We start from the raw sequence: 25112 nt of genomic DNA on the forward strand, positions 1-25112 counted from the left end.
CCAGGGAGCCCTGCACGACCTGCTCACCACCTACGCCGTCACCCACCCGCAGGTGTCCTACCGCCAGGGCATGAGCGACCTGGCCTCGCCCCTCCTGGCGGCGCTGGACCACGAAGGCCAGGCCTTCCTCTGCTTCTGCGCCATCATGCGGCGCCTGGCCCCCAACTTCCACCCGGACGGCTGGGCCATGGCCGTCAAGTTCGCCCACCTCCAGCTGCTGCTGCGGCACGTGGACCCCGACTTCTACCGGTACCTGCGGGAGGCGGGGGCCCACAACCTCCTCTTCTGCTACCGCTGGCTGCTGCTCGAGCTCAAGCGGGAGTTCGCCTTTGAGGATGCCCTGCGCATGCTCGAGGTCACCTGGAGCTCGCTGCCTCCAGATCCTCCCGAACGGGAGGTCGAGCTCGTGGGGTCCCCCTGCGATGGGGCCGACACTGGCTCCAGGAGCTTCGGGGAACAGCCCCTGCGACAGGGGCACCTGCCCAGGCCTGCTGGTGGGAGAGGCGGTGCTTTTGAAGAGGCTGTTGACCCCTTGGCCCTGACCAGCCAGGAGCCTGGTGGTGGGGGGCAGCTCCCGGGACCAGCCAGTCTGGATGACCTCCAGCAACTCAGGGACAGCAGCCGCCCCAGGAGGGACCCTCTCGCCCAGCTTTTCCATCCCACTGTCCTCATCAGCTCCAAGTCCCTCCCCAAGCCCTTGCTGAACTCCTCAGAGGCACGCCTCTTCTCCTCTTCCCTCCCTGGTTCCCCATCCTCCTCATCTCCACCATCCTCCCGGGAGGCCTCTCCTGCTGCAGGATCCCTTTTGATGCCGGAGGTGGGCTCCCCACAAGACCCTGGGAAGTCCCTGCCACCACCCCAGGAGCTTGGCCAGGGGAACCCGTTCATGCTCTTTCTCTGCCTCGCCATCCTGTTAGAGCACCGGGGTCAAATCATGAGGAACGGGCTGGATTACCACGAGGTGGCCATGCACTTTGACCGCCTTGTGGGGAAGCACCCGCTGGGGCGTGTCCTACACCGGGCCAAGGCCCTCTTTGCTGATTACCTGCAGTCCTACCTGTGAGACACGGATGAGCTCACAGCCTCATCTTGACCAGGCTCCCTCCAGCCCGCCCCCAGCCCCTCAAGAACCCCACTCTAGGCCAGAGGGCTTCCACCCGAGGCCCAACCTCCCTGCCTGCCAATCCTAGACCTCTCTCTGCAGGTCTGATAGTATGGGGCTCTGCTTCAGCACCCACTGAGGCTACTGGCCTCTCTTCTATTTTTGTTACTTTGCTTTTAACACCTGTACTTTGCACACATGGAAAAATAAAAATAAAGAAGTATACACCACGACCAAGTGGGATGTATCCCAGTTATGTAAGGCTGGTTCAGCATTCGTAAGTCAGTTAATGTACCCCATCACATCAACAGGCTAAAGAATAAAAATCACATGATCATATCAGTAGATACAGAAAGAGCACTTGACAAAACCCAGCACCTATTTATGAGCAATACTCTTCGAAAACTAGGAACAGAGGGGAAGTTTCTCTCTCAGCAATGGATAGAAAAGGAGACAAAACCCAGTAAGCATCTAGAGAAGTTAAACCAGCATGACCAACACACAGCCATCAACTTCAGAGCGCACATTCTTTTCATGTGCATAGAACGATTTCCAAAATTGACCTTAGGCTGGGTCATAAAGCAAGTCCTGAGAAAGGTCAAAGAATGAAAATCATACAGAGTATGGTCTCTGACAACCATATAATCAGGCTAGCAACCAGCAACAAAGGATAACTTGACATTTTTTTTACTCACACCCTTTTTTGGTGGAAATGAAGACCAATCTGATGAGCAGGCACATCGTTGTCCATTTTATATTGCAATTCTTCATCCAGTACCTGCCACATGCCACCCATTGTCTACGTCGGCGATTTCCGATGGGTGTGCTGCAAGAATTTTTAAAACCTGCAATACCTGACTACTCAGGGGCACTGACCTCTTTTCCCTTAGATTGTCAAATTTAAAAAATGACAGCAGCCAACACAACAACAGCCATCTCCTGTGAATGAATCGAAATTATACCTATTTTTTGTCAGATCGGCAAAAAGTATATTTTTGGCGTGCCACAGAACTTTAGTGGTTAACTATGTGCGACATGAGATGAAAAAGATTGAAAATCCCTGCTCTATGCCAATAAATTTGAAAATTTTGATGGAACTTGTAAATTCTTTGAAAAACACAACTTAGCAATCTCACAGAAGACAATATAGAGAATCGTCTCGTATCGATTAGAAAAATTAGTAATTAAATATCTTCCCACAAAGAGCATTTCAAGTCCAGATGGTTCACCGGTGAGTTCTTCTGAACATCAAAGAAAGAAATAACCCCAGTTTTACATAAACTCTCATAGAGAAGAGAACACTTCCCAACTTTTTGGATGAGGGCAGCATAACCTCGATATTAAAACCAAAGCAAGACATTACAAGAAAGGATAATTCAAAGTAATTTCTGAAAAAATCATAGATATACATTCTAAACAAAAGAGCAATCAAATCCAGCGGTATATAATGCCTCTTGACAAATTTGAGTTTGTTCCAGGAATGTGAATTTGGCTCCACATGTGAAAACCAGTTGTGTAATCCCCCAGATTGAAAGTATAAAGAATAGCAATAGATGTGAAACAAGCATTTGATAAAAATTCAACATTTATTCGTGATAAAATTCTTGGCAAACTACAAGTAAAAGGAAATTTTCTTAACTCGGTAATATCACACACAAACAGCTACAGCAAATATCGCACTTAGTGGTAAAGTATTGAAAGTTATCCCCTTGAGATTGGAACAAATGAGGATATCCACCACCACCACTTCTATGTAATATTGTATGGGAGGTCCTAGCCAGTGCAATAAGGCAAGAAAAAATAAAAAGAGGTAAGACTTGAAAAGGAAAAAAAACACAACACAAAAAACAATGGTTATTCATCAGTGGTATCACTATGTAAGTTGGAAAATTTTTAAAAATCTACAGATATGGTATAAGATTAAATAAATTCCACTGTATCTCTTTAAGATGACAATAAGCAATTAGAAAATAAAAATATTTCATCAATAATAGTATTTTTTAAATTAAAATACTTAGGAATAAATCTGACAAAATGTGTTTATGTTCCACATAGAAAACTACAGAATGTTACAGAGAGGAAAAGAAGGCTTTAAAAAAAAATATTTTTAATCCTCACTGAGGATTAAATAGTAATATCCTTGTGGGCAGGAGGGGAATGAACTTTGACTCACACCATCCAGAAAAATTAGTCCTGGGTGGATCATTAATCCAAACGCGAAGAACAATACAAATATGTCTTGGAAATTCTGAAGAAAAATTATTTGTCACCTAGAATTCTAAAACCAGTAAAATTATCAGTTAAGTATAAGAGTAGACTAAAGACCTTTTCAGATGTTCAAAGTTTCAGAAATTATATCCCCTTTGCACACCTTCTCCAGAACCTGTAGGAAGGTGTGTTCCTCAAAAAATGAGAGAATGAGAAAGAGGAAGACACGGATTCGGGAAACGAGGGGGTCAGGTGTAGGAGAGAGGTAAGGGGAACCCTAAGGACGGTGGTGGAAGGAGACTCCAGCAGGAGAGATATTCCTAGGGACTGGAGAGCAAAGGGATTGTGGTGGATCAAAGTCTGCAGAACAGCACTAGCCGGTTTGGCTCAGTGGATAGAGCATCGGCCTGGGGACTGAAGGGTCCCGGGTGCGATTCTGGTCAAGGGTGTGCCTCGGTTGCAGGCTCCTCCTCAGCCCTGGCCCTGGTTAGCTTATGCAGGAGGCAACCAATTGGTGTGTTTCTCTCACATCAATATTTCTCTCTGTCTTTCCCTCTCTCTTCCATTCTCTCTAAAAATCAATGGAAAAATATCCTCGGGTGAGGATTTAAAAAAACACACGAAGTCTGCAGAAGGGACCGCTTCAAGAAGAGGAAATTGACGGGATACCGAATGTGTGGGAACGGGAACACTGGCCTTGGAGCAGTGCTCATTACAAGGGAAAACAAATGGACCCCAGCAGCAGAAAAGCAAGAACAAAGACCAAGAGTGACCCTAGTGCCCCACTCAGCTCAGACACGGATAACAAGGGCCCAGGCGTGCCGGGTAAACGCTGACTATCGGCCCTACCACAGCGAGCGTGTAACCACCTTGGGAAGGTGGTGAGAATGGAAGTGCGACTGAGTGTGGTGGAGGTGAGGAGTTAGAAAGAGTGAACCCCTTATCTTCCATACTGGGAAGTCAAAAGAGAAGCCCCAAAACTGAAAAATCAAGAATTGGCGACAAAAGGTTGTTATTTAGAGATATAGAGAATTTCTCTTTAAAAAGTCAGCTGATGGAGTTGAAAATCACTGTTTCTGGGGAGCAGGAAATAAGTATGAAGGGCTATAGGACTGCCTTACATATGTTTCTCCTTACATATCTTGTAAAGTTTTGCCTCTTAAACCGTGTACATATACACCTTTGGTAAAACTTTAAATGACCTCTAAAACGAAATGTGGACAGTACAAGGGGGAAAAAAGCTTCTAGAAGAAAATGATGAAGGATAATAAAAGAAAAAAATTCATTATTTTAGAATTAGGCAAAGAATCTCTAAACAGCATACACAGCTAATCGAAAGAAACATTATATTTCAGTAAAATCAAAAGACATCAGTAAGTGAAAAGGCAAGCCACAAAGTGAAAGATATTACAAACGACAAATGACTCGTAGAGCATATACTAAGATTATCCTACAAAATAACAGAAAAAGACAGAACAATATTTTAAATGGGCAAAAGGTAGTATCTTTTTTCATTAAAGAAGATAAACAGCTAATAAATACATGAAACATTGTGCAACATAGTTATCAGAGAAATGCAAATTAAGACCACAATGAAATACCACCACTACACATTCAGAATGACTAAAATTTTAAAAACCAGCAGTAGTGTTGACAAGGATGTGGCCACTGGAATTGTTATACTGTTGGGTGGAGAGCAAATCTGTACAACCACTTTGGGAAAAACTCTGGCAATGTCTGCTAAAGCACATAACCAACAGAGGTGCCCATATAGATGCACCAAAAGGGTATTGCAAGTCTGGTTGACACCGTCTCAATAAAAATATCAATGTCAATATAATCAGTAACAGGACAGATTGAAGTCATGCATCACCTGGTAAGATCCAGTGAGAACACAACAGCACTTCTGTGACTTTTCTCTCCAAGATACATAGCTTAAATCTAATCATGAGGAAACATCAGACAAACCGAAACTGGGGGGAGGAGGGGGGTCCGCCTACAAAATCACTTGCTTATAATCTTCAAAATTTACAAAGCCCCAATCAAACGAAAGAGTGAGGAGTCATTCCACATTAAAAGGGACTTAAGAAGTATGGAAACTGAATGCAGTGCATCATACCGGATTGGGTCTTTTTTCCACAAAGCACGTTATTGGGACAAATGGCAAACATGAATACATTATAGTAATATAGCTTATAATTAATTTTGTTAATCCTCATTCAAGGATATGCTTTCATTGATTGAGAGAAAGAGAGAGAGAGAGAGAAACATCGATGTGAGAGAAATATTATCAGTTGCCTCCTGGATGCCTCCTGAGCAGGGATTGAACCCACACACAGCCTAGGTATGCGCCCTGACCAGGAATCGAACCTGCGCAACCTTTGGTGACGGGATGATACGATGCTTCAACCAACTCAAGCCACCCGGCCAGGGCTCTAGCTATCATTTCTATGGTGGTCTTGTGGTTATTTAGGAGAAGGTCATCGTAGGCTTTACATACTGAAGTATTCAGGGGTGATGGGTCGTCATGTTGGCAAGTTACTCTCAAATGCTTACTCCACTATTCTTGGAACTTTTCTGTAAATTTGAAATTATTTCCAAATAATAATAATTAAAAAAAATTAGCGACAACAAGCTTAGAACTATGATGGGTATGGAAAAAGTAGGTGTGTGTCTATACGCCGGCAGCCGAGGGATGGAATGTTTTTGGATATCTATTATTTCTGCTTTCCCTCGCATTCATTCCTCCTCCCAGAAACAGCATCCAGATTTTATTTTGGGGAACGGCCCCTCCCCCACTCTTGGTCCATGTGTCACTAGCGTGGGCATGCGCCCAGGTCAACTAGCATATTTCATCCGCCTGGCCACCGTCACTGGTTTAGGGAAGGGCTCCATTCAGCCCGATATAGGTCAACATTGGGTTTGTGCTTTTTTTTTTAAAACTATTGTGAAAGAGGCTCTGTTTTTCTCCTGGGGTTGCTTAGTTTTTTAGAAAATAAACCTGGAACTGCCTGGGACCACGACATGGAGCCAGGCTGTCCAAAGGGGGGAAAAAAGCATTTCAGAGAAAAGCAAAATATCAGAAAGAAACGGAGTCTTCGTGGTATCAGTTTAGCTCATAGATCCGGCTGTACTTGGACTTTTTGGCTAAATAAGCCAAATATATTTAATTTTCTGCTTAAGCCACTTTGAGTTAGTCTGTTGGCACTTGCAGCTGAAAGAATTATGACTAATGTTAGGAAATTCCTAATTCAGCTGGGCTGGAGTTCAAGGCGGGGTGAGGAGGGGGAGGAGGGAGCTGTGGCTGACAGCCAGGCGTGGCCGGGCCTCTGAGCCTCAGGATTCAGTGGGAGTCGGGGGGCACCCAGGGCCACCTGATGGTGCTTTTGAAACAGTGGTGAGTGCAGGTGGCAGGGAGACCATGTCCAAACAGAAGGCCTTGGGCGACTTTGGACAAAGCTTGGGCTTGGGTTTATTCCCCGTCAACTCCACTTCATAACAGCTTGCTGCCCAGCCCAGAGCCCAGTGGCCACGCCCTTGGCACGGCGCTGACCAGAGACGCCCGCAGGCCCGGTTCTGATCCTCACGTCCAACTCCTTGGTCACTGTGCCTTGTATTTCCTCACACCGCCTCTGTTTACAAAGCACCCTGTCTCCGGTTTGTGCAATTGAGCATCAGGACAACCCTATGAGGAGGCAGGGCCGGGAGGATTCCCATTTCACAGATGTGGACAGTAAGGCTGAGAGAGGTAAAGCAACTTGCCCAAAATTGCACAGCTGTGCAGTGGCAGGGCCAGGATTGGGGAAGGAGGCTCCCCTCACCGAGTTCAGGGCTCTTTCTAGAGCTGCCTGAGCTTTAGAATTCCTGAAACCCAGTGAGGTACGGGGGTGTGGTGAAAGACAGATCTCTCCTTTGGATTTTGGGACCGCCCTTGAGTGCGCGGGCAGGGGGCCAGGCTTTCCTGGCACATGAGCCCTCAGGAGAGGGGTGTGGGATGGGAATAGTCGGAGGTCAGGGGAGCTTCACAGAAGAACACAGTTCCTGGACCAGGACCCAGACCCAAGAGACAGCCCCCTGCCAGGCACTGGGCAAGGCCCTGCGGAGTCAGGAATTGAGAAAAGATTAGGTTGGACTCCATATCCAAGGAGCCCACTGTTTAGTGGAAGAGACACATCGAGGAAAACAGTACATTAACACCACCCATAAGATGAATGATGGTTATATGTGACCTGATATAGTGCATGCTTACTTATGCCAGGCACTGTTCCATGCGCTTAAGTTCTCACAACAACCCTCTGAAGAGAATCTAGTATGTCCCCATTTCAGAGATGAGGAAACTGAGGCACGGAAAAGGGAAGGTGCCTACGTCACACAGCTGAGGAAAGGAGAGGCTGACATTTGAAGTCTAAGCCCGGAGCCCAAGCCCTCAAGAGCTGCCCTCCACTGCTCCCGCCAGACTCACTGGCCGTCAGCTACAGGTCAGGCACCGTGCTAGGGGCCAGGGTGAACGTGACAGATGAGCCCCAATCCGCAAGGCTGGGTCGGAGGACGGGATCCGAGAGTACAAGCAGCCAAGCAGAGCGTGGGCTCTGGGATGTGAAGTGCGGGTCCTGTGGGCGAACCCTGATGGGGTGGGTCAGAGATGGCTCCCTGCAGAAGTGGTACCCAAGGTGAGCCTCGGGGATGAGGCCTCTGAGACAGAGGAGAGCGGGCTGGGACAGTAGGTAGAGCGGAGGATGTTCTGGTCAGAGGAGGGGCGGCCAGCACCAAGACCTCAAAGCCGGTTAGAACCTGTGCCCAGAAGCCCTGGAGGATGGGCACAGTAAGGGTGCCGTGGGAGCCTCTGGCAGCAGTGGGGCACGAGTGGAGTGCTTGGGAGGGAGCCGGCAGGAGGTGGGGGTGGCGTTAAAGTGGGGTGTCTGTTTCAGACAGTACAGGCCAGAAACAGGGGGCCCTGGGGTCAGGCAGGAAGAGCCCCTGTATTTACAGACACAGGAGAATGACTGCCAGGGGACAGGACTGGCCTTGAAGTGTGTGCGGAGGAGGGAGAGGGGCAGGAGAGGCAGGGGTGTGCGTGACAGGAATCATCTAGGCGGAGAATTCAAATCAGGGATCATCCTGGCCCTGGTGGTGGCTCATGGGGAGGGGGCCAGCTTCGTAACCAGGCCCAGGAAGGGAGTTCGGGGGCCCAGCAGGCGCCCAAGGGCCCATGGGCCACATGTGCACTGGCCCCCGTGCAGGGCCCTGCAAATCCGGAGCAACGAGTGGGAGGCATGGGCGCCAGAGAAGCAGGGCCTTGGGGCAGCTGGAGGCTCAGGTCCTCCCCAGACGAGGCGGAGGATGGAGCAAGCGGATGTTCTCAAGACCACTGCCCTTTCGGAAAAAGGGGTGGACAGGAGCGAGGAGGGGAGGGGAGAGAAGTAGGGAGGCTGGTGCCAGGATCCTCAGAGGAGGCCGGGCAAAGCCAAAAAGAGAGCAGCTCAGATCCAAACTCACGGATCCAGATATTTTAGAGGGGGGACTCGGAGCCCAAAGGGACGGCCGTTGGTGGGGTTAAAAGCTGGCTCTTGACTCTCAGGCCTCAGGTTGTTGCCGCTCCCTAGCAGCGTGACAGTGGGCAAGCTCCTCACCCTCTCTGAACCTCAGTTTTCTCATCTGTAAAGTGGATCTAATTAATGATCAGTGTAGCTCACAGAGCTGTGCTGAAGCTGGAGGCAATGTAAGCTGGCAGTGGATGGTGGGGCGGGGGGGTGTCTGTCACTCATTAAGTCCGTAGCCATTATCCATAGTTTAGGCCAGGGGTCCTCAAACTACGGCCCGTGGGCCACATGCAAATGCAAATATTGTATTTGTTCCCGTTTTGTTTTTTTACTCCAAAATAAGATATGTGCAGTGTGCATAGGAATTTGTTCATAGTTTTTTTTAAAACTATAGTCCGGCCCTCCAACAGTCTGAGGGACAGTGAACTGGCCCCCTGTTTAAAAAGTTTGAGAACCCCTGGTCTAGGCTGTTTTTCAGACATTTAAGTGTGGGGGGAAGAGCCTTTCTGGGGCCATAGAAAGGCTTGGGTTTTTGTCTTAGCCCTTCCCCCATCGCCTTGGGAGAAGTCCCTGGACTTCGGCTGCTCGCCATTTAATGGGAACGTTAATGCCTCCACAGTAGACTTGGAGTGGAGCAGATGGGACATTGTGAGCAGAAGTTTGTGACTCACTGGGAGAGGCTGCGATGAGGGTCAGTCCAGCTGGCAGGCGGGCCTGGGCCAGACAAGCAGGGCTGCAGGACCTTAGGGGCCTCTCTGGATTCCCTCTAGGGATTTCTTTATCGGCTGTGGAATGCGGCCATCCCAGGCAGCAGGGGAGCATGTTCCCCACACTCTTAGCATCAAAAAAATCCCTCAGCCCTGACCGGTTTGGCTCAGTGGATAGAGCGTCAGCCTGTGGACTCAAGGGTCCCGGGTTCGATTCCGGCCAAGGGCATGTACCCTGGTTGCAGGCACATACCCAGCAGGGAGTGTGCAGGAGGCAGCTGATCGATGCTTCTCTCTCATCGATGTTTCTAACGCTCTATCCTTCTCCCTTCCTCTCTGTAAAAAATCAATAAAATCTATATTTTAAAAAAATCCCTCAATGGGCATTGAGCGTGCACACCGACCACCACGGCTGAGCACATTCAGAAAGAACATTGTCTTTCTAAAAGAATAAAAATGCACCTTTGCAAAAGTAATATGAAGGATATTCGTTTCACATCATGAGAGAGGTGATACCCTCTGGAAAGTGCCACCAGTGTACCCATACCCCGTGTGACAGTAAGGAGCCATAGGAGTTTTCACATCCTGTCTGTTTCTTTTCTTACTCCCTATTTGTACTAAATTAGAAAATCCTAAACCACAATTACAGGTCATTAGAAATGGCAGCAAATGTTTGGTGGCTCTGTCAGAGGGTTGTGGATTCAGACCAAAGAAGCATCCAGAAATCACAGAGCTATTTCTATTTTCTGCTCTCGCAGACACTAGGTCAACAGGGATGGAGCTTCCAAAAGTCACAAGGCTGAGTATTTCACCTGGAGAGAGAGAGTGGCTGACGGAGCCATAATCCTCTCTTTGGTTGAATGACCTCGGAAAGAATTCTTTACGTTCTGAGGTAATATCTGGAAGTGGTTTTTAAATCATCTTCATAATATGGCGCTGATGCCTTTCTCCTGCTCAGAAACAAAAATCACCACGGGTTGAGAAGGAATCAAATTCTCATAATGGAGGAGTCACACCACAGTTTGGTCTTAAGACTTTCTGCTAATTTGATAGTAAACAGTGAACATTGTAATAGTTTGTCAATGTTTGGGCAATAGAAATGTTGAACCTATGGCCATCAGAGCAGGTTACTTAAGACCTTAGAAGTCGTCTTGAGTGGCATGATCAATAATGACATGAAAAAATGTCATCATTCTTTTCAAAATGCCTTGTGGGAACCTTTTCCCTCCATAGCTAGTAGAATAGCTGGAAAAATGGACTTGAACTTGCTGCCTCTGTCTTTGCATCGGATGCTGAAAAGAAGTACACTCAGTGAGTTTTACAGGATTGGAGTGACACTTTTCACTATGTCCTTCAACTCCATACTGGGTAGGATTTAGGTTTGACCATTCATTACAGAGATCCAAAATAACAGTGGATCAATGTACAGTGGGGCCTTGACTTACGAGTTTAATTCATTCCGTGATGGAGCTCGTAACTCAAATTACTCGTATGTCAAATCAATTTTCATCATTACAATGACACGTGATGCTGGGCTGATGTTGTGGCGTTCACTGCGCCAACTAGCAGTGGGGTATCTGAAGCTGGCTCGTGACCCGAATTTTAGCTGACAACTCAAAGCAAAATATCGGCCGAGAGACAGCTCGTATCTCAAAAAACTCGTTAGTTGGGACACTCGTAAGTCAAGGCCCCCCTGCAGTCATACTTCAACTCACATCCCATTGGCCAGAACATTGTCACATGACCACACCTAGCTGAAAGGGAGTAGGGGAGAGATCTTTTTATCCTAAGCGGTCATGTATCCAACTAAAATTTGGGAATATTATTTACTCTGAGAGAGAAGGGGAGAAGGGATCTTGGGGACAGCAGCTGGCATTGCCAAAATGCGGGGGAGAGAGCAGGAAACAGAAGCTGGCTTTGAGGCACAACTTCTTTCATCCTTGGTAACGGGTGCCCTTCCTGGGGCTCCCTCAGCAGCGATTGCCAAGCCATCTTTTCACTTCATACCATGACTCACAAAGTAATCACTTCAGCACAGAATCTTTTTTTCCTGAATCGTGGGCTCTTGGCGATAACACCGAGAGTTACTGAATCCTTGTCTCTGATATATGAACCACGCATAGGCTAATGTGTTTGGACTCTGCACGTCGTTGATTTAAACCAACTTTGCACACGTGGGCCTACATGAATTTTTGAAAAGAGAGCTGAGATCAAACCATTTCTTCAAGTCATTGATTATGCCCCTGGAGGCCAGTTCTAGAGCATACACAGCTTGCTCAGACGGCAATATGGTCAATACTTGTGATAGTCTGAACCTAATCTTAGGGAAGCAAAATTTCACAATTTTTAACGAGGAGTACAAGATAGCAGGATCGGTTAAAACCCGACTATTTTCTCATAATGCGTGCCATGGATACTATGTGATGCCCCGCCCTGTCATTCGATAAAGGAAATTTGCCAGAAGTTGGTTCTGTATTCTCACCGATAGAAACGTGTCATTAAGAAGCTGTTTCAAAGGCCTCTCTGATCGTGTCACGCGTATCTGTGTTTTACTAAGAGGAATGCAACTTCAATGCTTGCCCGAGTAGCTTGGTTTTTGTTCCTGCCTCTAGTGGGGTGGGGCGGGGGCCGGGGAGAGGGATCTATCAATTTTGTCCTGGAAAGCTTGTTTTACTCTGGTTCTGGAAAAGAAAAAACTCTAATGGTTTACCAGAAAGGTCACTGTGCTGTGTTTGAAAACGATGTGAAAGTCTTGATGGCCGTATGCCACTATTTGACAAAGTTTCATAACAAACACACACTGGGGATTAGGATGGGATGGGTAGCCAGTCCAGCGAAGTCCAGTGCTGGACATTCAGTATCGGACTCATTATTTAGACTTTTCTATCTCAGCTGTTCCTGTGAAATTATCGCACATGTTCCAGTTTTTAGAGATGTACATTTTTAGACTAGATTCCTGCTCGCTAATTGCTTTGATCACACTGCTCTCAGTTGTAGTATTTGGGTTACTATTTTCATCGCTCTTTTCTGAGCCATTTTTTTAACCATTAACTTCATAGTTGAGTTGAGGATATTACACATCACAAAAGTAATCACCAAAAACCCATAAATGACTTGAAAATATATCGCCCGACACAAACTGCCAAGGTAGATCAACCAAATTCGAACCTGTAGCACATGCACAGTGCTGAAGAATGAGACAGTTATCAAGAACATAATGGGGCGCTAGCCGGTTTGGTTCAGTGGATAGAGCGTTGGCCTGCAGACTGAAGGGTCCTAGGTTTGATTCCAGCCAAGGGCCCATGCCTGGCTTGCGGGCTCAATACTCAGTAGCAGGCTCAATACCCAGGAGGCAGCCAATCAATGATTCCCTCTAATCACTGATATTTCTATCTCTCTCTCCCTCTCCCTTCCTCTCTGAAATCAATAAAGAAATATATATATATTTTTAAAAAAGAACATAATGGGATGGCGGTGAAAATCTTAATTTTGCACATCAAGTGTATGGATAAAATCATTCCATCCTTTTTCCTTGGAAACCGCCAGCACCTGTGTATCACTTGTCGCCCTTGAGGGACCTCCGCAATGGACTATGGACCACACTTTGGGAAACTTTTTACAGCCATTAAGTCTCCTCTCTGAGTCATGAGATGGAGGGTGGGGTTGTGTGTCTGGTTACTCTGATCTCTGGCCCCATCTAGCTGGAAGCACGTGTTCTTGGCTGATATGTTAAGTGGAAGGAACATTGGTGGCCACATATGGGGATATTCAAGAGAGATCTAGGCCATGTAATCACCAGACACCCAGACAGTTCAGCTAGAAGGAGAGGAGACTCACAGAAACATGGTGGTTCTGTCAGAGCCAGCTCATGGCAGGCAGCTGCAGCCACGTGGTCATCTGGTGTCCCTGGTTGCTAGGCACCCTACCTCTACCAAGGTCCTGCAGCACACAGGACGCTGTTTTTCAAACAATGTATAATCCTCCAATGCAGATGGCCTTTCTCCAAAAGCCTAGGGAACTAGATTGGTTGGGGAGTGAATGAAGGACTGGGCAGAGGGAGGCCTTCAACTGCAAAGGCGTCATCTACCCCACTAGTAGCTCTGGAGCCGAGTTGGCCTTTAAGAGTTGTCCCCCTTGAGACAAGGGGTCAGGACTTTAAGAAATATATAGATAGGTAGATAGATAGATAGATAGATAGATAGATAGATAGATAGATAGATAGATATATAAAAGCCTAAGTGACCGAACACCTGAACAACCGGTCAATCGGTCACTATGACGCACACTGACCACCAGGGGGCAGACACTCAATGCAGGAGCTGCCCCCTGGTGGTCAGTGTGCTCCCATAGCCAACCTTCCATGTCCAGCCAACCTCCTGTGGTCCCTCCCCCCTGGCCAGCTGGCCCAGATCAGCACTGATTGCCGGCCAGGCTGAGGAACCTCACCAGTGCACAATTCATGCACTGGGCCTCTAGTATATAGATATATAGATATATATTGTAGTTTTCAATATACAGGTCTTTTATTTTTTAAATATATTTTTATTGATTTCAGAGAGGAAGGGAAGAGAAAGATAGAGAGAGAGAGAGAGAGAAAGAGAGAGAGAAACATCAATGATGAGAGAGAATCATTGATCGGCTGCCTCCTGAATGCCCCACACATGTGGGGATCAAGCCCACAACTCAGGCATATGCCCTGACCGGGAATCGAACCGTGACCTCCTGGGTCATAGGTCGATGCTCAACCACTGAGCCATGCCAGCCGGGCAAGGGGTCAGGGCTTTTGTCCGATTGCCTCTGAGGAGGAGCCTGACCTCTGGCAAAGTAGCTCCCTTTGGCTGACAGTGATACCTGGAGAGGGATAGGGAGCCACGGGCTGCCATGTTTCTGTCAGCTGGGAAAGGGGGTGTCAGTCCCGGAGGGTGTCCCTGGGCAGCACACCCAGGTGAGCCTACAACAGAGGCTGGAGAGGGGCAGCTGTCAAAGGCCTTTCCAGCATCAGAGCTTCCTCAGAAACGCTGATGGGCCTGTCGCTGGGAACATGTGAGACTGGGTCTATCGCTATCTGTCCAGGGCATTAGAGGAAAAGAACCATGCACTGAGCAGAGCTGGGCCTCAGTCAGTGGTTTTCAAACTGGGTTCCATGACCCCTAGGGGTTTCCTAGAGTTCTCGGGGTGGGGAGTAGGGAGACCCATATTCAGGCTCCCCCCACAGCCTCTCCCGTTGCTGCTGGGGCCCCGGAAACTCCACTTTGGTCTCTGCTCAGGTCCCAGGACTCAGCACAGGGTTTCATTTGAGGAAAGGCTTTTACTGCTGAGAAATAACACAGGGCAATTCTACAGGATACGTAACCATGCGTCCTCAAATCTATGAAGGTTGTGAAAAACAAGGAAACACTGAAAAACTATCCCGAACAGAGGAGACCAACAAGACACGATGAGCAAAGGCAATGTGATATCCCAGATGGGGTCCTGGAACAGAGAATTCACATTAGTAGAACATCTGGTGAAGCCTGAATGAAGCCCAGAGTCAGTTCATGCTAATGTACCGATGTTGCCTTCTTAGTTTTGGCAAATGAACCATGATGATGTCGGATGTTAACATTAGGGGAATTGGATGAGGGGTATGTAGGGACTTTCTATACTTTCTAGACTCGCTTTGCAACTTTTCTGTAACTCTCAAATCATTCCAAAGAAAAGGGTTATTTTTTCTAAATAGTGTTCGGAGACCATCAAACCAGTGAACTCTAAATACCTCCAGAAATGAGGAGAAAGACAGGTGAGGAGGCCGCGCTTCGGTTTGGGTAGGATTGGGATGCCAGAGCACTGGTGATTGGGCAGGATCCCCGCCCACAGATTTTTCTACAGATTGTTGTACATTAATATCCCTGTCTTCCTGATCTCCAGCTGCCCCAGGGAAGGAAGGACCCATTTGGGAGGGGAGGAGACTGACTCACCAGAGTGGGGTGGACATTAAAGTTGGTCTTTGGAAGGAGATATGGAGGGTGGGGAGCACTTTAGTCCCTTCATCCCTGCTAAATATTCCCCAAGGCAGAGCCTGAGCTATAGACCAGGAGACTCTGGCCCTGCCCCCAGTCTGATGGAGGAAACCCAGGTTCTACCTTCGAGGAACCCCAGTCTGGGCGGGGGGGGGCGGGGGCGGGAGACACAGTCCCTGTCCTCGGGGAGTTCAGTCTGAATGAGGAGACATAATCCTCATCCTTGGGAGCTCCCTGTCTGGTGGGAGGGACACGGCTTCTTCCCCCAGTGTGAAGGGGGAGGCAGGACATATCTCAGACCTGCAGCCTAGGCTGACCCTCAGATATTACTGGGCAGAAAGAACCTGGGAGGAAGGTTTGCAGAGGAGAGAACTGTGATCCTTTGTAAAGAGGAGGCCGGTACGAAGGATCCTGAGACAGAGCTGACGTCCACTCTGATGGTGGGTGACCAAGCCTCTGGTCCATCATCCATCCCCACAGGGGATGATCGCATCTGACACGCAGTGGAGGGACAGGGAAAGACAGGAGACAGATGGAAACACAGAGAGACAGAAATGGAGAAAGAGAATCGGCCAGAGATGCCAGGAGAAGATCTGAGATGAAGAGAGACAGAATAGATGTGAGCCTAGGACCAGAATGGAGGCAGAAGGAGAGAGACGGCCCCATCCCAACCCCTCCTCCAGCCCTGGCCCCCAGCTGTCCTGCCCTATTAGCATCTCCCTGCCTCTGTGTTCCCATTCAGGCTTTGGCACCACTTCAGTGTTTTCCCTCACTAGGTGTCGAATGCAATCCAGAGCCAAGATCCACATGTCCTAGCTGGCTGGAGAGGAGGCTCTATGGGAAGGAGGGAGAGTGAGCGTGGGCACAGCCCCATCTATTGTGTGGTGCTGGGTAGGGGCAGGTGGAGGAGGCAGGGAGGACCTGTGCCTTGTTCACCTCTGTGTGCCGAGGGCCTGGCACAGTGCTGGGCACAGCAGGGTGTTCAGTAGTGGTTTCAGACTGCATAGTACCCAGTCAGATTAGAGAAAGGGTTATAGCATAGTAGTGAGAGGCAGGGTTCAAATCTCAGCTCTGCTACTTCCTAGTTGTGTGACCTTGAGCAAGTTACTTAACCTCTCTGAGCCCCAGTTTCCTCACCTGTAAAATGAGGACAGGACATTTACAGAACCTACATCATAGGATTGTTGTATCCGTTCAGGGCGCTAATGCATCTACGACCCTTAGGTCAGAGCCTGGCACCCAGAAAACACCAAGAAACAGCCTGCGTCTTGCAGGTGCATCCTGGGTGTCACTTTCCTGTATCTGTTACATTCCCGTGTGCTCAGTGGGGATGGGTAGTGTGCAGGGCTGCTTCTGGGCTGGATGATGAAGAGGATGGCAGGTAGTATCGTGCAATAAGAAGAATGATGGCTCTGTGGCCAGGCCAGGCAGGCCCGGCATCTAGTCACAGCTTCACCACTTCCTGGCTGGGGGGATCCCCAGCACAGGGCTTCCCCTCACCTGCAGAATAAGACCTTCCTGGGGGGATTGCCAGTGAGGAGGAGCGGAGTGCCATTTCATACAGAACTGAGGGCTGAATCTTCCCAGTTCCACGTGGTCTGTTGTACGTGGCTATGTGTGGCTAGTGGTTGCGTGGATTTGTAATTAGGGAGCACACAGGGCAACGAGAAGAAACCTGAGCTGGCTGTTGAGTTCTCTTGGCTCTAGGAAGGGGTTCTTAGACGATGCCTTGGCCCTTCTGAGTCTCAGGTTCCCCCCTGTAACATTGAGGGATGAAGACTGATCCCCCGGGGCTGTTGTGAGGATTAGAGGAGATGACGTGTGTGGTGCTGTCAGCTCACAAACGTTCCTCTGCAGATGGGAGGGAGGCGGCACTTCCGAAGGGCCTCCCAGCTGCAGTGGCGACGCCTGTGGTCAGGTTCCTGCCACGTGACACTGCGCACCTTCCCATCTGTGCACACAGATGGAGTGGCATGTTTGTGTCACAGTCGCTTCTTCAGACTAGGCAGGAGGGCATCCCCTGGCATCCAACCCGGGTCTCTTGGACCTGTCGAGAGTAGCGGTTAAGCCTCTGGGCTCTGGAGCCAGGCTGCCTGGGTTTGAATCCCAGCTCAGCCACTTCCTAGCTGTGTGACTTCAAGCAACTGACCTAACCTCTCTGGGCCTCTCTTTCCTCTTCTGAAATCGGAGACAATCACAGCACGCACCTCAGAGGGCTTTGTCTACAACACAGCCTGGTACAGATGTTTGTGGTTATTCCTGAGTCAGGCTGGGTCTGAGGGGTGAGCGCTGCTGCCCAGTTCCCACGCCTCTTCTGGCCAACAGATAGCTCATCCCCTGGAACAGTCCTTTCTGAGCTCTGACCAGATTCCCTTAGGCGGAAGTTCCTAGAAGGGTGCAGCCTAGGGCAACGCAGCCAGAGCAAGCTGCTAACATCATCATGCAGAACAGGAGGCCCCGGGATGCCCACGGCACAGAGGTTTTTGAAAGTGAATGCTCACGAAGTTCAGAAAAGAGAAGTGAGGGGCATCGCCTGCAGGTCCCCAGCTGGGTGGAGAAGAGCAAGCCTTTCTCTGCTCCATTCCTTCTCCCCGTCTCACATCCCTCCCACCCAGAACCTCAGCAAGAGCCAAGTGACCTGAGAGGGGGTGGGAGTGGTCCTCGCAGGGTCAGATGTCTGGCCCCACTGAAGTTCACCTCTCACATCCCACTCTTCCTTCTTGCCTTTGCCCTGCTGGTGACCTCAGGAGGAGGACATGATAAAGGAGAGGTGAAGGGGAGGAGGTGTGATAGGAATGAGAAAAGAAATAGGGCGGCGGGGGGAGGGGTCATTGTCAGAATAAGAGAAATAGAAAATGGGGCAGCGACTGCACCCACAGCAAGCAAGGGGCCACGTGCACGCGCAACTGTATGTGAAAGCGTGTGCGCTCGCGCGTGTGAAGGGGTGTGTGTGAGACAGTATGTGAGTCGGTGGGTGTGAGTGTGTGTGTCTAAGTGCCTGCATGTCTGTCTGTCTGTCTGACTGGGAAGACACAGAAGTACAGACCAGCCCCATTGGGAGGGACTTCTGCCCAGACCCTATTTTGCAGGTGAGGAGACCGGCTCTGTAATCGCATGTGAGGTGGCCAACGTCACCAGGCCAGTCGGGTACTAGATCCTTGGTCTCTAGACAACGAATCCAGGACTGAGGAGCAGGAACTTGGGGGAGAAGGGGACAAGGGGCATTGGTGAGGAGGGCATTGGGGACTTTCCCCAACTCCTGCCCTTCCCCTCAGCCCCCCCTCCATCCTCGGCTGTTTCTTCTGGCTGGAGGAGGAAGAGGAGGAGGGAAAAAAGGAGGAGGAGGAACAGGGCTGCCCAGGAGGAGAGGCAGAGAGGAGGGGGGAATGGAGGCAGCCTCCCAGGGTGCAGGAGCCTGTGGGAAAGGTCCAGGCCCCGGCCTCCCCCTTTCCTGCAAACGTGGACTCCCCACCCAGTCAGGACGTGTCACCCTTGGAGTCTGCGGCGAGGCGGTAGCAGTGGCCTCTCTCCAGCGTTCCTGCCAGACCTGGCTTTGAGTGTAGGGAGGGCCCTTCAGAAAGAGGCTTGGGCCGGTTCCCAGCTTGGCCACGCTGAGCCCTAAAACAGAGGGAGGAGGAGCCTGAGTCCACCCAAGTTCTGGCTCCTCGGCCTCCCGCCCCCGCCCGCCCCTCCTCAGTTTCCCCATCTAGGACAGGAAAACGGGCCGGAAACTCTATCTCTTGAGTCTGGGGGAGTCCTCTGAGTCCCCTCCTCACTGCCCTGGGGGAGCACGGCCTCACTGGTCTCACACGCGGCTTCCCTCTCCCTCCTCCAGAGCCCCTGCCTGGGAGGGGCGCCCTTGCCCTTGGTTTGGGGGAGGAGGGGAGAGAGGGTCCACAGCCTCTGGAGGGAAGCAGCAGCCAGAGCAGACATTCCCGATGACTCACAGGCCTGGAACGCCTTGAGAGCAGAGGCGCGGGGACAGCCCCCTGTTCAGCTGGGGCTGCTGGAGAGAGGACCCAGGGCCTGGGGGGCAGGGAGGCCAGGGGAAGGCGGGAGGTCAAGAGGCAGAGTGAGGAGAGGCTCTGGCCTGGGGACAGGATGGAAGGGAGGGTCATTGAGATGCCCAGGGGAGGGGGATGATGTGCTTTCCCCTTTCCATCCCAAAGCAGCCGGCCAAGCCTAGATCTGACAGAGGACACCCCCCCTCCACCCCCCCCACACACACACCTCCAGGGAGCTCCCTTCCCTGAGAACTGCTTGAGAAAAGGAAGATGCCCTGTCCCGACCCCTTCCGGGCCTGAGAATAACACTCTCCTACCCCGAGGACGCAGGGGGGTGGCTGGCATGACCTCCCAAGAGCCCCCCTTGGTTTTGCCCATTCCAACTTGCTTCACGGCCATGCTCCTCCCATGACCCCACTCCATTTCCTTTATCGTCTCCTCTTTAGAAGGGGAAACAGGCCTAGAGTGGGCTCAGGGAACACAGCGGCTCCCCCAGGTCTGCCTGACCTGGCAGGGCTCTGGGCTCAGGGCACCCATGTCCTGTCTGCTCTTCCTCCCCAAGCAGCGGAGGCAGCTGAAGCCCGGTCTACGTGGCAGGCAGAGGGGGGCCGGCCAGGGGGGGAGCTGGGAGTGAGGTCAGTGGGTTGGATGGCCAGGCCATGGCTGTGAAGGCAGCTGGACTGCAGCAGTCCAGGAGGTAGGGGCCTCCGGTGGCCACTCCCGCAGCCCACACTCCGCCCAGGCCAGATGGTTCACATCAAGCCTCTACCATGTGGCAGTTCTACTCTGCCCACCAGGCTCCCTTCCCCCTCTGGCCACATGGCTCCGCTGAGAGTTGAGAGCAGCTCTCACCACATCCCCACAGGCCTGGACTGGTATTCTCTGGGATCCCCGTGTCCTGTCGAGCCCCCACCTCCAGTTGCTCTCCTAACCTCTCTAGCTCCTCAGCCCCCACCACTCAGGATCTTGAAATGAGGCAAGGATTTTACCTCTGACCCCTCAATCTCAAATGTGTAACTTTAAGTAGGGTACTTCCCTTCTCCAAGCCTTCGTTTTCTCCTCTGTGCAAGTTGGGGAGGACAGGGAAGAATGAACTCAATGTTTCCTCCCAGAACATCTATTGTTCTATGATATTCCCACCTTAAGACTGTAAGGCTCCAAAATCTAGTAGAAGTTGAAACCCAACTTTGGAGGGGTCATCTGGTCTACCTCTTTGCCTGCTCCCATGCCATGTTTTCTTGTTGATCTGAGATCCACAAATCCCACCCACTTTCCTTGCATCTTCCCTTCCCATTCAGGGCCACAGCCTTCTAACTTGAGTTCTTCTGCTGTCACCAAGGTGTAGGTTCTCTGGGCAAGTCCTTGGCAAAAGGCTCACAGCCATACCCTGCTCAAAAGCAGTTATTGGCCACGGAATTGAATATAAATTCCTTTCTATGGCCACGGAATTGAATATAAATTCCTCTCCTAGAATTCCAAGCCTCTAAGTTGTCCCTAGTCTATCTGTCCAGCCTTATCTTCCATGTTTCCTCTGCCTAAGGCCTTCTGTCTTTCCCTCCCCCTTCACCTCAAGAATGTGTGTGTGTGTGTGTGTGTGTGTGTGTGTGTGTGTGTGTCTTCCCAGGCCTGGCATGCCTTTCCTCCCACCTTCCCATTCCAACCCTACATTCAAACCCTGACACTGGCCCTCCTGGACCCAACTCAAAAGCAACCTCCTCCATAAAACCTACCTCATCTCTCATTGCCATTCCCATCGCTCTTTGTAGCGCCCTGAGGCTTCCATTTACTGAAAATGACACAGGCCAGCAAGTGGCCTTACTACTGCTACCCCATTTCACAGATTGGAAAAATGAGGTTCAGGGAGATGAAGCAACTTACCCAAAGTCACACAGCCAGTGCTGCCTCGAGTGAGAGACATTTTTGTGTTTCTTTTATTTCCCTTCCGGACTCGCCGCTCTCTGAGGGCAGAGCACTCTTCAGCACAGGCTGACCCCAGGAAGTCTGTAGTAACCGTCCACTCAATAGAGTTGACTAGAGTGTCTGCAATAGACACTGAACTTGGGTCTTCTTTCCCCAACAGGGTCCTTGCTGAGCCTCTTCTCTTCCAGAGTACCACACTTCCTGTCTCTCCGGTCAGAAGACCAGGAACCATCTTGCTCCCCACCACCACACTCCAAGTCCAATCCAAAGTACCACACCTCCTGTCTCTCAGGTCAGAAGACCAAGAACCATCTGTGCTCCCCACCACCACACTCCAAGTCCAATCCAACCCCAGCGCCTGTCACTTCTGCCTCCCATAGAACCCATCCTCTTCTCTGTTTCCATTCCCCTCAACCTGGTCCAGGCTCTCATCAGCTCTCACCTGGGCACCGGCAGCAGCCACCTTCCTCCACAGCCTTCCTTCAGTATCTACTCCACCAAGTGACCATTACGATCTTTTCAAAGCAGACATGATTGAGACCCTCTCTGCTTCAGACACCTTATGGGGCCCAAAGCCCTCAGGACAAAGACTAACACCCCTAGTGGGCTTCTGGGGCCTTCCTGGCCTTCGCTTCCGGTGCTCCAGCCACACTGGCCTCCTCTGGATTTCGTAGGCATCTAGAACTTGTCATGCTCCCTCCTGCCCCAGAGCCTTTGCATATGTGGTACCATCATGCCCACCTCAATCCCCTACCCCGCCATCTACCCCTTACCTAAGTTATCTCTAGTCATGTCATCCTATTTGGGGGTGCCTTACTGGGTCCCCAGGTCTAAGGTAGACTCCCTGGAATGCCTGCCACTCAGAGCTTTGGGTTCCTTTCCTGTATAAACTTTACAGTTGCAATTACACATTCATATATGTAATTTCATTCACGTCCGTCTCTACCAGACATAAGCTCCATGAAGGCAGACACTGAATGCAAAGTCATTGTTTCATGAATAATTCTGGCTCCTTTGTGCGTCCAGATCACACTATGTCCAAAGGGATGCTCTGCCCGGGGCTGGTGCAAAACAGCAGGGTGGGGTCCCCCGCTCCAGCCCAGAATTCCAGGTTTGCTGGAGGAAGGACTGGTAGCAGATGTAGACGTGGAAGACACCAGACATCTGTGGCTGAGGCTTATCTGTGGGGAAAATGGGAGTGGGAGTGAATGACTCTGCCTCATACAGGCTGCCCCATTCACCTATTTTTTTTTTTTTAATCTAAGCCTCAAAGGAACCTCTCCATCCATATCCTGAACACTTCAACCAGACATTTGGTTGTGACGCAAGCCTCTGACCCGCCCTCCCAGCTGCGCTCCCTGCTATCCGCTGTAGGTTGGGCATCAGGAGACAGGGCCCAGCAGAGCACCAGAGATGCCGGAAGAGTGTGGGGGTGGGAGGGGGAAGGGGGGAGGAGTGAGACAACCGGCCAGAGGCAGAGAGGAGAAGGAAAAGGAACGAAAAGAACAAGAAAAGGAAGAAAAAGACCTGAAGAGGGAAAAGGTTAAGGGTGGAGGAGATAAAAGAATAGAAAAAAGGAAAGAATTGGGGAATGGGATAGAACAAGCACAGTATTTATTGAACCAAACCAGAAAGGGGATAAATAACATTTCAATGAACTCACTCTCCCTAACCTGTGCTGAGAACCTGCTCTGCTCCAGACACAGTGAGGGGCGAGAGACACGAAGGTCCCTTCCCTGTAGCTCACGTTCCAGCAGGGAAGATGGGAGTTGGCCCCTCGCTTGTGATCAGCACAGAGTGGAAGAGAGGACCTGGGCCCCCCCAAGCCTGACAACGTCCCCATTCAGCCCATTATTCTCAGCTGAGACGGCCAGGACCTGGCGGGGTGGCTGGAGTGGGGCCTAGGGAGCAGAGTTAGGAGGCTGGTCCTAGTGGCACCTATGGACCATGCCCCAGCCCTTTCCTCCCAGCTCATCCCGGCACATTTCCTGGTTCTCCTGGCCCCAAACTTTCCCCTCTTGAGCTGGGGGAGACCATAATTGGGGCAGGATGCGCCACAACTAGAAAGGAAGTCTTCTCTCCAAGACCCTGGGCTGAGCTCTTGCTCTAGAAGAGAATGAGGGGGACCCTGGGCCTGGGTGCACGTATTTGAGGCTCAGGGCTCAGGTCACCTGGGAAGAAAAGAAAAGAGGGAGGAAGAGAAAAAAAAAAGGCAACTGGAGCTCATAAAAAAGCTCCAGAGATGGAAGGATTTAAAAGAAGCTGAGTCCCACTGAGAGAAAGTGGAGGGAGGCAGAGGAAACAGAGGCATCAGGAGTGGGAGTGGGAGTGGGAGTGGGAGTGGGGAGAGTGAAAGAAAGAAAGAAAGAAAGAAAGAAAAGGGGAAGGAGGAGGGGCCGGAGAATAGGTATCTACTCTCCTCCCCTTCACAGCTACACTCCTCCTCCGAGCTGTCTGCACTCTGGCCCCATTTCTAGGTCTCCCACTCGCTCCTCAGCCCACTCCTCTCTGGCTTCCTCGCCCATCATGCCACCAAAACAGCTCACATGTAGCTGCCATGTTGCTACCTCCAGTGAACGTTTCCTCATCATATGAATTCTCTCTGCAGCGCCTAACTGTCCCTCCATCTAGAACAGCGGTTCTCAACCTTCCTAATGCCGCGACCCTTTAATACAGTTCCTCATGTTGTGGTGACCCTCAAGTTCATTGTTACATATTGAACATAATTAAAGCATAGTGATTCATCACAAAAACAATATGTAATTATATATGTGTTTTCCGATGGTCTTAGGCGACCCCTGTGAAAGGGTCGTTCAACCCCCAAAGGGGTCGCGACCCACAGGTTGAGAACCGCTGCTCTAGAACCATCTTCCCTCTGCCTACATGACACCCACCACCCCTCTCCCCTTGCTCTCCTACTTTTCCTATTCTCGTTCAGTTTCCTATGTGGGTTCCTCCTCCCCTTCCCAACCCTGACACTCGACATGGCCAGACTTGATTCATCACCTTCCCTCTCAACCTGGAAGGGATGAAAGTCAGGGGGGAATCTCCGGAGGCCAGAGGACTTGGGTGGAGCGGAGGCATAGAGCAGCCGAGCTGTGCCTGGAAGCTGAGGATCTCAGCTAAGGACCAAAGGGCCTGGATGGTGCCATGCTGAGGAAGGGAAGGAAGAGGGGAGCCCACACCCCTGGGGTCTATCTCCAGACTGCCCTCAACAGGACAGGTGCAGGGCTCCATGATGAGGGTGTGTGAAGACCAAGGTCTTCATGGGAGTCTCACTCTTAGACCCTCCCCTTCTCTCTCCTCATCCCCTCCCACTCCTAGGGACCCTTTCTCTAGCCCCAGTGAGGGGGAGGGGAGGAGCATTCTGGAGGGATGCTCCAACAGGGAGGGAGGGCAACAGAACCTCGGGAACCAGAGCAGCTGGAAAAGGCTGACCCACCTGCTCACCAGGTGCACCAACACCTGGGCTGCCTCTTCTCCCTCGTCCCACACCACGGAGTCCAAGCTGGGGGCTTGAGGGGCTCCAGCGGGATGGGGAGTTGGGGAGCACAGGCCTGCCCCCCACCTTGTGGAGAGAGGGCACTTGGGGAAATTTGGAGAGAGAGTGAACTCAGAGCTCAGCATTTTCC

General features: G+C 50.6%; 1 pseudogene; it reads left to right on the plus strand.

Annotated features, from left to right (window-relative positions):
- LOC102772533 overlaps window positions 1–1063 on the plus strand; it is a 5418-nt pseudogene extending 4355 nt beyond the window's left edge.
- The last annotated feature ends 24049 nt before the right edge of the window (window positions 1064–25112 follow it).

The sequence above is a fragment of the Myotis davidii genome, unplaced genomic scaffold (assembly GCF_000327345.1).
Source record: "Myotis davidii unplaced genomic scaffold, ASM32734v1 scaffold327, whole genome shotgun sequence".
Classification (NCBI taxonomy): Eukaryota; Metazoa; Chordata; class Mammalia; order Chiroptera; family Vespertilionidae; genus Myotis; species Myotis davidii.